This window comes from Tiliqua scincoides, chromosome 6 (assembly GCF_035046505.1).
Source record: "Tiliqua scincoides isolate rTilSci1 chromosome 6, rTilSci1.hap2, whole genome shotgun sequence".
NCBI classification, from domain to species: Eukaryota; Metazoa; Chordata; class Lepidosauria; order Squamata; family Scincidae; genus Tiliqua; species Tiliqua scincoides.
Genome location: NC_089826.1, coordinates 31351183 through 31365249, shown reverse-complemented (window position 1 = coordinate 31365249; position 14067 = coordinate 31351183). Strand labels below are relative to the sequence as shown.

At 45.3% G+C, this 14067-nt stretch overlaps 1 pseudogene; it reads left to right on the top strand.

Moving 5' to 3' along the window:
• The first annotated feature begins 13008 nt into the window (after positions 1 to 13008).
• Positions 13009 to 13128, top strand: LOC136656765 (5S ribosomal RNA; annotated as a pseudogene).
• Positions 13129 to 14067: the final 939 nt, after the last annotated feature.

Here is a 14067-nt window from a genome sequence, read left to right as displayed (position 1 = left end):
AATTTGGCCAAGAGACTCATGCCCACTTTAAGCTAATTGGTTCCCGTCTTCACCAAAACAGCTCTAATTCTGCAGAAAGCACTGCTGGGTACTGCCCTACCACCTGGGTAGCTCACCTGTTCAACCTGCAGAGGTCCTGGGCCATCCCTACTGGCAGCCTACTCACCGATTGGGTGGGGCAGGAGCCTCCCAAGAAACATAGCAGCCCAGGTGCAGCTATCCCTTTTAACAGGTGAGGCGGGGCCTGCAGTAGGAAGACATGAGATCTCAGACCCAGGCAGGACCAGGAAGAGGCGGGGCTGTAAGGGCTGCCCAGGAAGCTAAGAGGAGAACAGGCAACCAAAGGGGGAAGAAGCATCTTCCTGAGCTCCAGGAAGGAAGAGATCGATAAGGCAAATGAAAGGAGGAAGGCCGGACCCCTTGCAGTTTGGAGGCAGCCACAGGCTAGCCGAGGCCAGGGACTACTGCCCAAAGAGGGGAAACACCCCCCAGGGCTATGGGAGAGCCCCAATGGGAGGAGACCCTAGGAGCCCATCTGGCCTGACCCCACTCACCTGGAGAGAGGACTATTCCCCATCTGGCTGAGCAAGGAGCCTTGAGATCTCTGGGCCAGAAACTACCTGGGGGATTGAGGAAGGGAGAAGAACACAATCCAGACCCTGCCCGTTCCAAGGGGATGGCCCTGACATACCTGCCTTCCAGCGGGGAGCACAACGTATCCAGCACAACTCGTGGTGAGGATTACTTATGTTGTTGGTTCTTGAAAGAGAGAACCTCTGTCTGTAAAAATCCCCTTGAGGGATTTAGAAATGCCTGCCTATGCAAACTGCCTTGCATAAAGTCAGAGGAGTAATCCGATGATCAGAAAGGCAGTATATAAATACCTAGTTATCATTATCATTCTTATTGGAGAGGTGACCTGTGAGGTAACTGACCCCTTTTCAGGGATTGTTATGGACTTTAACTGACACTGTATGGGGGATGCCCCAAGGGTTCCTGATGAAACAGGCCCCGTCATATGAATGTAAAACCCACAACTAAAGTAAAAAAGGTCAACAAACCCCTTTTTGCAGCTCTCCATTCTTTGTGCTGGCTAGGGAGAGACTGGGTGGGCCTGGACCGCACAGTAGATGACGCACCTCTTGATTCCGCCCCAAGAGGGACATCACACTCCCCTTCCCACTTTATCTCACAAAAACCCTGTGAGGAAGGTTCAATGGGATCTAAAGTCATCCAATGAGCTTCACAGCTGAGCAGAGATTTGAACCCTCATCTCGTTGGTCCTTTTTCAACACTCTGTGCGCTACATATTCGATATACTGGTGAGTATGTATAAACACAAACTCTGATTTTCATCTAATATTGTAACATACAATATTAGAATAATTTAGCTAAAGCAAAAGAAAAACATTTGCCTTGACTGAAGAGGTTTGTATCTCATTTCTGTACCTTACTCAGATCTAGGACCAATGTGTTTCATATGTCTTCTGCCAATGCCATCAGTGGATGTTGGTGACAAAGATTTAGCTTTGTTTGGACAGCTTTTGTGCAAGTGCAAACACTCATAGCATGAAATCTAATGAGATTGGCAGCCCTTGCAAAATTAAAGGCAGATGGCATGGCTTCAAAGAATCACAGTGCAAATCCTTCATCATGTACCATGACACACAAGACGTGACTGCACCTTCCGCCACTGTCACTTCAATACTGTAGGAAGTGGAAGGAGGAGTGAGGTCATTTGTGCCTTGTAAAGCAGAAATTTTGTAGTGCAGGAGGAGCCTGTGCCAATATTGTTCCAGCCCTAGTGCAAACAGTAGTCACAGATCTTTACCTATGTGATTCTGCTGCAGGGTCCAGGAAATGTCAGTGCAAAATATTCTTGTACAGATGACAGCTATGTGATTGCACCAACCAGCTGTCATATTTAGTAGCCATCTGGTTCTACCAACTTGGAGCCACAATGTGTTTCTGCTGGTGCAGAAATATTGCACCAACACAGAATCAGTCCACCAACAAAGGAACTGGGACAGAGGTATCCATGGCTATTTGAATACAGTTAAAATCTGAAAAAACATTTGAGGTTTAACTCAGAATTAGACACATGAAGATGCCTAGCTAGCTAGGGAGCCACTCCTATAGCATCATTTTAGCTGCACATTATGACCCTAACAGCAGAATCTGACATGTTTGTTCACAGCTCAGTGCCAGTGTGTTCAATAGGACTTAGGCCCAGGTGCATTAATTTTTATTTTTTAATACGTTTGATGGCAAACTGGAACTGGGAAATTCGCTGCCCTTATTATTCAGTACTCAGAAAGTTCAGTGTGCCCAGATCACACTGAGAAAATCTGTGCATGTGGACTTTAGGCTGATTTACATGTTATATTCTTATATGGAAGCACGACTGGGTAGGAGAATGCATGGAATCTACATGTGGATCACATCACTTCTGACACTCTTAGAAGTGTGCAATCACAGCGTGTACTAGAAAGCCATGGCCTACTGTTTTCCATGAGAAAATTAAGATGTGTGGAACAGACCTCAGATAAGATCATCCTGACCATGAAGCAAATCCTATCATGCAAGGAGCTGCAGTTATGATTTTTCATTGCAAGTGAAAAAAATTTAATTATAAGACTAAGGCCTAAATTTTCACTTAAGTGAGCATAGGCAATGCTTCATGTAATGTTCTTCACCAAGACAGGTACATTTTAAGTTTACTGAAATGTTCGAGACAAGAGAAGAACTGACCAGATCAACAGTCCCAACCTGTGGTTCTCAACTCGATTTTTGGTAGATCACAAAACTGACAAGCTAATAGCTGAAAGGAAAACTTATTGAGCTCTATGGAAACTGAAATGGAGCAGCAAGTGCATGTTCTCTCATGAGTAGATGACTGTGCCTTGGACCACTTTGACCAGAAAGGTCCTAATCCAGGGGTGCTCAATACGTCGATCGTGATCTACCGGTCGATCGTGAGGCAAAATGAGTCGATCGCAGGCTTCTCTCCCGTCCACGCATCCCTGGGAGTGAGCCCCTGGCAGGCTTGTGAGCCCAGGGAGTGAGCCCCTGGCAGGCTCCTCCCTGGGAGAGGAGCCGCTGGCAGGCTTCTTTCCTGTCCACGCATCCCTGGGAGTGAGCCCCATTGACTCTACTGGGGCTGACTCCTGAGTAGACCTGGAGAGGAGCCATTGGCAGGCTTCTCTCCTGTCCACGCATCTCTGGGAATGAGCCCCGTTGACTCTACTGGAGCTGACTTACCTTTCCCCTGTTTTTGCACTGGTATGTATGGAGATCTGCCCCCCCCAACTTCCATCTGTTGGTTCTGTGTACAAGGGGTTTTGCACTGTGATGTCTATATAGAGATCTTCCCTCACCCACACCTTTCCCCTGTTTTTGCACTGGTCTGTATAGAGATCTGCTCCCCCCCCCCCACTTGTATTGGAATCGAGGAAGATCTGGTGAGGAGGTAGATGTGGTGTCAGCAGTGGCCCCTTTAAGGGTAAGGCCTGGGCATCCAGCAGAGTGTACTGCACAGCTGCAGCCACTTGAAGGCAATAGGGCCCTCAGGGATATAAGAGCACCTGAGGCAGGAAGGGCTCCACTTATTTATGTGAGTCAGCCTTTTCCTACATGAAGATCATTAAGTCCAAGTACCGTTCCACCATGACTGATGAACATTTGGAAGTGTGCTTGAGGCTGGCTGTCAGCAGCTACTGTCCGGACTATGCATCCTTGGCTGATTCACTTCAGTGCAAGTCATCAAAGTAAACTCAAGTAATTACAAAAAATGTTTATAGTTAATTATGTTGTATTGTGCAATATTGGCTCATGCGGTTATGCAAGGTACACCAACATACATTGTACACAAATGTTATATGTTATGATGGCGCGAACATTGTAAAAAAACTCTGGTAGATCTCTGGGCCTTGCTGGGTTTCAAAGTAGCTCTTGAGCCAAAAAAGTGTGAGCACCCCTGTCCTAATCTAATGAATGCAGGCCCCAACACATTCTCGAGAAGGAAGTCTCCCCCAACCCCAAGCTCACAAGAAAAATGTATTGAGCCCTATGGAAAATGAAACTGAGCCATACATGTGCATTTACTCATGAGTACCTAAATGAGTACTTATTTACTCATGAGTACCAGCAAGGCTTGGATCTTACTGAAAGCTAGGCAAAGAGGAACACGAGCCACCAGAATGGTCCTAATCTGATAAACCTCTTGTAAAGCTGTGTGGGTCCTGATAGGGTGGTTTTGAAGAGTCAGTCCTGGTGCTCAAAAAGTCTGGGAATTACTGGACTAGGTTGTTGAATGTTCCCACTAAATGCTATTACAATTCATTACATTATATTGTTACTGGGTTATCTCGTTTATATGGAGGAGAAGGATTGTGCTCACTGTCCCCACTCCCAACATTGGCAGGTACAAATGTACGCAAACAGGGCTCTCTCCATACAATTGGAATCACTGAATTTCCAGGGTTCATGATCACACAGGGAAAGCCCAACACATGAGGAATATATTCACACACTGTCCACCAAATGTGGGTAGGTTGCGTTCCCACATGATTTCCATAGATCAGTGAAATCTTGACTTGTTTTCAGATGACACCAACTCTTTTACTCAAACATGTCATTTAAATGGATCCGGGTCACACAGTTTACACTGAAAGAGGCAGATGAAATTACAGAGTTGTGTTATTTTCTCATCTACACCTTCCTGAAGAACTTCAGGAGGTTACTACCAGCAGATTGTTCTCAGTCTCAGAATGATCAGAAATAATGGTGTTCAGGGCTACCTAGTATTTACATGCAAGTGATGTCTGTTGAGAAGTATAGTTTAGCAAGAGAGCATCTGCTTCGGCACCCATGGCTTAGATGATATACACTCAGGCAATGAATAAGACTGTTAAGTACACCCAATGGAATTGCATTAAATATGCTTTACAGCTTAGGAAATGCCATACCTTAGTCCATTGTCAACCTCTTTCAAAAATTAAAGGAGGATTTTCTACCTTTCAAGTTATTTGAGACAATCTGATTATAGTCAAGCAACCTGCTGTCATACATAGGTCTTTTGATAGAAATATTGCAGTATGTACAGTGCATACTTTGTTATAACAAGCAATTTACACACTCCAAAAGGCTATTATACAAGGGATTAGGATGATAATTACCAGAGACTATTAAACCTTGTCCTTAACAGAGTCTAAAGAGTAGGCACTTTAAGTGAAACGTAAACCTAGAATATAATGGGGTTTATTGTCAGTAAGTGCCAAGAGATAGATAGCAGTTTTAATTCACTGATATAATCTTACAGCAGCAACCTCTGTTATGAGAGAAGATGTGTATTTGAAATTGGAGGGGTTCAAAGAACAAAAAGTATTAGTTTAATGACAGACACTACTTAAAACAAATCATCTTAGCAAACAGAAGGCACTTTCATACCTCTTCCCTGAAATGCAGAGAGGGTATTTTGCCTGAGACAGAGAGATCTAGTGTGCAAGTTAGCACTTAATCAGTGACTTTTTGAAGAATATGTGGACCTACTGAATTCAGGACTATTATTGCAAAGCCTTTAAGCTGGTTAGAGGATAGATCAAATACACATGGCAGGTATGGCACTGCTTTTGATCAGGCCAAATATTTGAGGGACAACAAGTGAGGGATGTTGGGCAGGAGTCACATAGGGAAGTGACTTCAAATTCATAGCCTCAATCATTATGTCATATGTACAGGGACAGTGCAAGTGATTCCGTAGCCTGATCCCACCACACCACACTCCAAAAGAAAGGTGGAAAAGCCCCTTAAGTCTGTAGCGTCCCCCATTACATGGTTCTTTTCCTAAACCAGGAGATACGAGACTTCCTGATATACTTAAATGAGCTATGCAAAGAAGAACTTCAAATAAAACCAGGGAGTTCCACACTTCCTGGTTTGCAAAACGAACCATGCAATGAAGGAATGAAAAAATATGGATCAATGTGGCTCACATGGGCAGCGAGCTAGAGAGAGGGAGCAGCAGCAGACTCCGGGTGAAGGGCACCCTGCTCATTCCACCACCCTCCCCGATGTGAGCCACATTGTTCATTTCATGGCTGGGCCAGCCCTACACATGTAGTTGCTGGGCCCAGATGTATTAGCAAATTCCCATTCACAACAAAAGATGCAGTCAAATAAGTTGATAAATAGGTCTGAGATAAATAAAGGTCGCTGCCCATAAGTTGATAAATAAGTCTGAGATGAACACTGAAATGTGCTCATCTGCATCAGTACTTACAAAGTACAGGGGGAGCCTGTTTATCCATGGGGGTTCTGTTCCCGCCTCCCCCATGGATACCGAAAACCACAGATAACGAAATCCATGGTTTTCAGAGCCCACATGAGCTCCAAACGTAACCAGAGCCATGCTCCTGTCATGTCCAGACTTGTTCCGAGCTTCAGCGAGGCCATGCTTGGCTGCTTCAAGGCTCAGAATGCTGCCCGGAGCCTTTTTCTGGTGACTTCTGGTTTTTGCAAAAACCGAAAGTTGATGAGAAAAGGCTCTGGTGCATGGCCTCTCTAACGCTCAGACCCAGATGTGAGCAGAAGAAGGTTCCAGTTGTGACTTGGAGGTCTTCAGTGGGGCTATCTGGGGGGTTCAGTATCTACAGTGAAGCAAATCCACAGACACCAAATCCCCATGGATTTGGTATCTGTGGATTTGCTTCACTGTAAATGCCAAACAGATGCCTCACCTGTATATGGAAAAGTATTTAAATCTGCTGATTTCTGTTGTTGAATTTGGGCAATAGTCCTTGATGTAGGAAGCAATCCTTTAGGATTGCCACTTACACATCCTTAATATAGAATCTTCATATTTAAGAAGCTATCCATACTTAATAGAAAACCTCTTGTGCACAGAATTGACAATTTTGTTAATGAGGCCGAATTTTGTCCAAGAAAGCTTCCATCAGTTTTGCCTACCATTTTTAGAAATATGTGTTTGAAAGTATACAGGTGCAGCCTATTTATCCACGAATTTTTTATCTGCGGATTTGTCTCAACCAAATGGGGTGGGGGTACTGAAAGTCACACACACCTTTGCCTCCTTTGCCCTGCACCGGCCTCTCGCTCCATTTCCAGGCAGCCCAAAACACTGCAAAAAGGCTCTGCCTCACCCAGGCAGGGAATAGTCCTGGATCCATGGAAGAGGTTCCCCTTTTGAAGGAACAGTAACATTCCTGGAGCCCCTGAGCCAGGAAAGAGGCTGAAGAGGGGAGCAGAAAACCCTGTGTAACCAGAACACTTGCAGCAAGGTGGAGCTCGCTCGCTCACTCACTCACTGTAGCAACAGAGGGGATTGTTTTAAAAAACCCAGGGAGTGTTTGCCGAATTTCCCCCCCCCCCCCATGATGCAGGCTCTCCTGCTCCAGCAAGCCTTCCCAAGCAAGCCTTGGGAAGCCTTGGAGAGACAGGTGAGGGTGAGCAGAGAGCTGGACTACAAGTCCCAGAATGCCCCCAGGGCAGAGGAGCTTCCATTATGGTGGCCAGGGAGGGCTGCAAGAGCAGCAGCAGTGAAGAGAAGGCGGAGAACCTGCAGCGCTGTTGGGAGGCCGCCTGGGACACAGAGGACGAGGCTTCCCAAGCAAGCTCACCATTCCAACTGTGAAAGAAGCAGGACAGCAGGCAACAGGAGGGCTGAGTGGGGAGGGGAGGGGATTGAGAACAGCTGCCTTAGTTTCCTTCCATCCAGAAGTGTCAGGCTGCAGCAAATTTGCTTAACTCTATGGCATTTAGCACAACGCGTTTTTTTGTTAATCACACCAAGTCACAGAACGGAACTAACGCGGATAAATAGGCTCCATCTGTACTTCCCTTTTATTTCTCCTAAATCTCACCCTCCCTATCTCAAACAAAGAAATACCAAGTAACTTTGTACAAATGAGCTGTGCAAGAGGTGGTGTATGTATTCTGAGAAGACTCATTGACAATCGGGCAGCCTACAAGAAGGTAAGTACAAAATGTACTTATCTCCTGCAGGCTGTCCAATTGCTCCCCACCACCATCACAGGATGCAGCGCACACCTTTTCGGGTGCAGGTGCATTGGTGCTGGTAGCATGGGATAGGATAGGGCTGCCAGTGACCTGTTTTATATCTCAGTGTTTAATAAATGAAGTAATTAAAATTATGAGGGCTTGAATAAATCCTTAGAAGCCTCTTGGTATTCCATTTATTTTGCCCCAATGACATGTTCTGAACTGTCCATAATTTGTCAAAGAGGTCATTGGTCCTTGGCAAAGCTGAGATTTAACCAAGGAAGTCCTGATTCACAGTTCAATCTCTTAGCCACTATGGTAAACTAGTTCTCCAGTTTAACATTACTTACTATTATTCACTCCATTTTTGAATGGCTACAGTCATACAACTGCCAGGGGAAAGAGAGCAGGACCAGCATCAATGCAAGGTATGGTCAGGTCCATTGTAGCCTGGAGACACTTCTCTGATCTCCCATTTTTTCAGCGAGACATGCCTGGTGACAGCAAGCAGAGGAAGCAGAGTACAAAATAGTTGTGCTTGGCTGCCTCCCAACAGCTCTCACATAAAGAAATGGAAAAGCACCCCTGATAACTTGATGATGATGATGATGATGGTGATGATGCAGGAGTCTCTTAGGTGGTCTCCCATGGCCCAAATGAGAGGGGCACCTGGAGGAGGCAGAACATGGTGGGCTTTTGTTTTGGTGTTGTTTTTTTGCACTTCTTTATTGCCAATGGAGCAGAAAGGAAAATAAGAGAGTCTCACTTCACACACCCACTAAGCAATAGGAAGAGGGCCTTGTGTCATTGTCAGAGCCTCTGGCACAGTCTCCTACTTTCTCATGACAGAACATGAAAAAAATTGATGGAGTGACTCATTTGTCCTCCTTTGAGCCCAACTGGCACAGACGAGCTAAAAAGAGTGGAACCACAACTGGAAAAAAAGAATAGGAGAGAGATATCATGGATATTGTGGCCTAAGAGCCCACAAAACTTGCAGCTAGCCTTTAAAGAGAGAAAAAAGAAGGAAACTGACTCAAAGAAGAAAGCTCCCAGCTGCATCGATGCCAAAAAAAAGTGGCATCAGGATTGGACTAAAGGGTATCCACCTTTAGTGTATCTGGATATCCATCCCACACCATGAAACATAAACCAATCACTACTTTACTAGACTGTAAGGTAGGGCTTATGAGAAGTAGGGCTTGCTCAGTTAGAGCGGAGTAAAATCTGTATGGCATCATGTATCCAAGTTGGGCAGATCCAGTACCAAGTAACAAGCTTTTCCACATTTCATTTGGGCATTCCAGGAGAGCAGAGTATGGCTGCACAGGTGGCAGACTGAATGCACGAAGGTCATTCAGTAAACCTTTCAGTTGATACTATGTTGCAAGTTCACCAAATTGAGTATTTTACAGGCATTGTGGCATGGTTTCTAGTTGTGTCAAATTAGCTGCAAATCTCTGATGCATTGCAAATATATGCCCATGAAAATCAAAATGACACCAGCAAAGGCTTCGGCAGCAGCAGGAGGAGATGTGAGCTTGGGGCCCAATCCTATTCAACCTTCCAGTGCCAGTGCAGACGTGCCAATGCAGTCGTGCACTGCTTCCTATTGTGGGGAGATAGTCACGAGGCTCCTCAGGGTAAGGGAACGTTTGTTCCATTATCTCAGGACTGCATTGTGGTTGCACCGGTGCTGGAAAGTTGGATAGGATTGGGCCCTTAGTGACCAACAGGCATAATGCAGTGAACCCCTCCCCAAATTCCTGAATGCGCCAAACTAGCCATGAGCCCCCTACTTATTGCCTGCTGTTTCTCAAAATCACATTTGATTCCTGCAGTTAGAAAAATAGGATCCCAGAGAATCTGCATATGAATTTGGAAATATTATTAAACATTGCTCTGAATTGTAGTGTTTTCTGAGGAAATCAGTAAAAGGGATCTGAAAACCACCACTGGACTTGCCAATTTTTCATGGAATTCAAATCACATCATGTACCACTTCAAGCCAAATGTTCCCATCAAACCCAAAGCCACACTTACTTTCCCTGGCTTTTTGTTCCGCTCTCAAGAATACCAGATACCCACACCTGACATATGTACATAATTCTACTCTTTTGAGATCCAAGATATACTGGAGGGATGGAGGGAAATTGATGCCAAAAACAAAATGTGGGTTTGATGTCACTCCAAAGGGTTTGCACCAGATTTTGAGCAGCAAAGCAAGCCAATTTTACAGGGATATGAACAAAAGAAAAATACTTTCCTGCATTTACCGTCCCATAAAAATGGTCCTCCTGAAAACTGTGTTCCAAGAGTAATACTGTCATTGTTTAGAAGCGAACTATAAGATATGTCTCATGCGGTGGAAGATTTAAGGAAGGATACATTTTGAAGGAGTTGTGTTAATTTTTGAATGCTACTTTTTCTGCAGACTACAATTTTACATTTTGTGCATGTGGGCGCATATGCTCTAATTGAAAGGAAGTCTCACTTTCAGAGAAAAACCACTAGTGGTGTGAATAATATGGTTATGGCTTCCTCCTGTTTGGCAGGGCAATAGGAGTTCAGCAGAAGCCAGCCACTGTGGTTTGACTCTCTCTCCCTGATAATGACAGACCTTCCCTCCACCCCGGGAAAATGCAATACTAAAAACAAGGAGGAAGAAAAAGGAGAACCATTTCCTTGCCAACACGAGTAGCTGGGAGGCCTGGAATGACGCCACAAGATACCCTGCTATTTATTGCCTATTTCCACCCCTTAGGAAGCAAGGGAAGTGTTTGCCAAAAGTAAGAAAAGAAACCCTCCCTGCTTCCTTTTTGACTTAACATTTGACAGGACAAAGTCAAGAATAATTCTAGGTCTCTGTTTGGTTCATTCAATTCACTCAGTGGTATTCTTCCTAAAAGCAGATGGGAGTTTAAAGTATCAGTGTTTGCAAAGCCCCCTTTTGCATTTTGTACACACCTTTCATTGTTCCAAGGTACTCTCCTTTCCTGTAAAAATCCATGCGCAAAAGCCTAGCTGCTATTTTTATTAACTTCTACATATGCTTCTGGCCCACGGCTTCTGTGACTATACTGTACTTGTTCTCCTGGTTCATACAAGAAATCCCATGCACTTGATTTCTGTGAAAAAACACTGTTCATTGTACATGGTTCTTGACACAATAAAGTGACAAGTTAATGAACCTGGCTTTGCAGGTCCATGCAGGGTAGGTTAGTTAGCACAAAGTGCAGCACTTCTGCTTATTTTATTTATTAATTGCAAGACATTATTACTCCACTTTTCCTTTTTGCTCAAGGCAACTTACAGTAAAACTACATAAAAACAGTATGATCATATTGAAAACAAAAAAAAAAACCCACAATAAAACAATCAAGCAACTGTTGCATGACCAGGCTGGCCCGTCTTTCCAAGCAACTTTTTCACACTAAACATTTTGTGCATTTTGGACAACCTAGACATGGGGCCCAGTCCTTTGAGTGACATCTGCTGTCACTATGAGTGATAAAGGCCTGCTCCATCAACATTGCAAACTCAGCATTCACATATTGCACTGCCACCAGAGCACTCAGCCACCACCAGAGGGGGTATATTGGTGGCAAGGATTAGCAGTGGGCAGAAAGGGGACATAACAGGGCATGTTGGGGAGGAACTGGGCGCATGTTGGCAGAAGCTTCTTTATATATTCAGATTCTACTGAATCTGATGGAGCAAAGCCACCGCAAAACAGTGCCCCAGAACCTCAACCCTACAAGACAGTTCAAAAGGATACCATTGTTAATGGTATCAAATGTTACTAGAAGGTCCAGGGGAACCAACAGGGATGCTCTCCACAAGTCTTGTTGGTCATCCACCAAGGCCAAAAATCAGTCCAGGAGACTCTTTGATAATGCTTAAATATATTTGAAGATGGGGAGCTGGAGTCGACTCTTCAAACAATGAAGACCAGCATCCCAAACCATTTGGCCAATGTGCAAACCATCCCAATCTGCTATTACCAGGGATGGAAACTTGAGTCAGGTTGCAAAAATCAGTGTTTTTTTGCTGACTCATGGAGACTCGAGTCACATGTGTGGAAGACTTCACAAAACATTCAAGTCAGGGGCCCCAACTTATGAGTTGCCATCCGCTTGGGTGACTCGAGTCACTCGCCAATGGCTACTGCTTGCGCTGCCTACATCTTGCCCAAAAAATCTCTTGGATTGATCCAGGAAGCTGGTTTTTGTGCACGTGAGGAACAGCAGCAGCAGCACGGTACACTATGTTCAGAGATGGGCTGGGGGGGTGGAGCGAAAGGGGTAACTTTGTTTGCATTTAAAAAAACTTGTAGGGTCTTGTGATGCAGAAATTGTAGCGGCTTCTGCAAAAGTAACCATTTTACCTGGTTTGGCTAGCTCAGTAACACAAGTGAGGCACCTGCATATCTACAGAACCGGGGGGGGGGAGGGAGATGCCCCCTCTGGTCCCCTGGACCATCCATTGCTCTGGGAGAGGGAGGGGGACAGGTGCAGCCATTTTTTCCCATAGGGACAAGTGGGTTTTGCAAGCAGAAGGAGGGGCTGCAGGAGGCTGGGGAAGCAGGGGAGAAAGCTGTTCTCGAGAGATAGAAAAATAGCCACCCTCATTTCGCCTCCTTGTTGCATTCCTAGCAGCAGAAGCAAGCAGTTGTCTCATGCGCACTCTCTCATATTCCCAGCACAGCGTCCATCCAAGCATGCAGCCTTAGTGTTTGACTAGGCAGGCAGGCAGAGCAGAGTGTCATGGGATATACTTCTGCAGAAGCAGTAGCCATAGTAGCTGTGCCTTTCTTTTGGGGGGGGGGGTGTTTCTTTTTCTACTCAGGACAGAGTTGTTTTATTCTACTTGGGTTGCTTAGAGGTGTCTGAGCAGTATGTCTCTCTCTAGCTGCCCTTGATTCAGCCTGCCTGTGCTGTTGCTAAGCTCACAGCGGTTTATCTGTGGGCTTCCCCCCCATCCTGTCACGTTTTCTCCCACTGTTACCCTGCACATGCCTGATTTCATCTGATCTCAGAAGCTAAGCAGGGTCAGGTCTGGTTAGTACTTGGATGGGAGACCACCTGGGAATACTGGGTGCTGTAGGCTTATACCATAGTCTTTCGAGACTGAAGGTTGCCAGCCATTCTCCCACTTTGTCAAGCTGGGATGCATCCTTGCTCCCTTCCTCCCAGCCGTGCCCCTGATGTGGGGGGGTTTCTTTCATTATTAACAGTATTTATATACCGCTTTTCAACTAAAAGTTCACAAAGCGGTTTACAGAGAAAAATCAAATAACTAAATGGCTCCCTGTCCCAAACGGGCTCACAATCTAAAAAGATGCCAAGGAATACCAGCAGACAGCCACTAGAACAGACAGTGCTGGGGTGAGGTGGGCCAGTTACTCTTCCCCTGCTAGAAAGAGGAGCACCCACTTGAAAAAGTGCCTCTTACCCAGTTAGCCTGAAGTTAGCTCTTTCATCACGCCTGGAATGATAAGGGAACAGGTCGGCACATTCCACACTGCTGCCTGACAGGTGGGTTGGGCAGGGACAGCAGACAGAGCTGTGGCAAGCTTTTAAACAGATCACTTGAGACTCAAGTCTTGGAGTCACAAAAATGTTCCAGGCGACTTGGAAAGTGCCCCCATTATGATTTGTTTTTGAGTCAAGTCGCAGGGGACTTGAGACTCAACTCAAGTCAAGCCACACCTGATATGCTCATCGCTGGCTATTACTAGCCAGGATGGGCAACAGTTCAGCATGGATGTGAAATATTTCATGCTTCCAAAGATCCAGTCCACATCCTCAGGCTGCAGAAGCTGAAAAGAATCCAAAACTGTGGGACAAGCAGTGGTAGTAGTATCAATAGTAGGACCAGGCAAATCAGCATCCAAGTTGTGACAGATACCACCAATTTTATCTGCAAAGTGCCTCACAAATTAGTCCCAGCAGGCTATCAAAGAGTTCAGCTCATTGTTCTGAGGATCAAGATTAAGAGGCCTTGGACTATCTGGAAAAGCTCCACTACCCGGCTCTGAGCAGATGC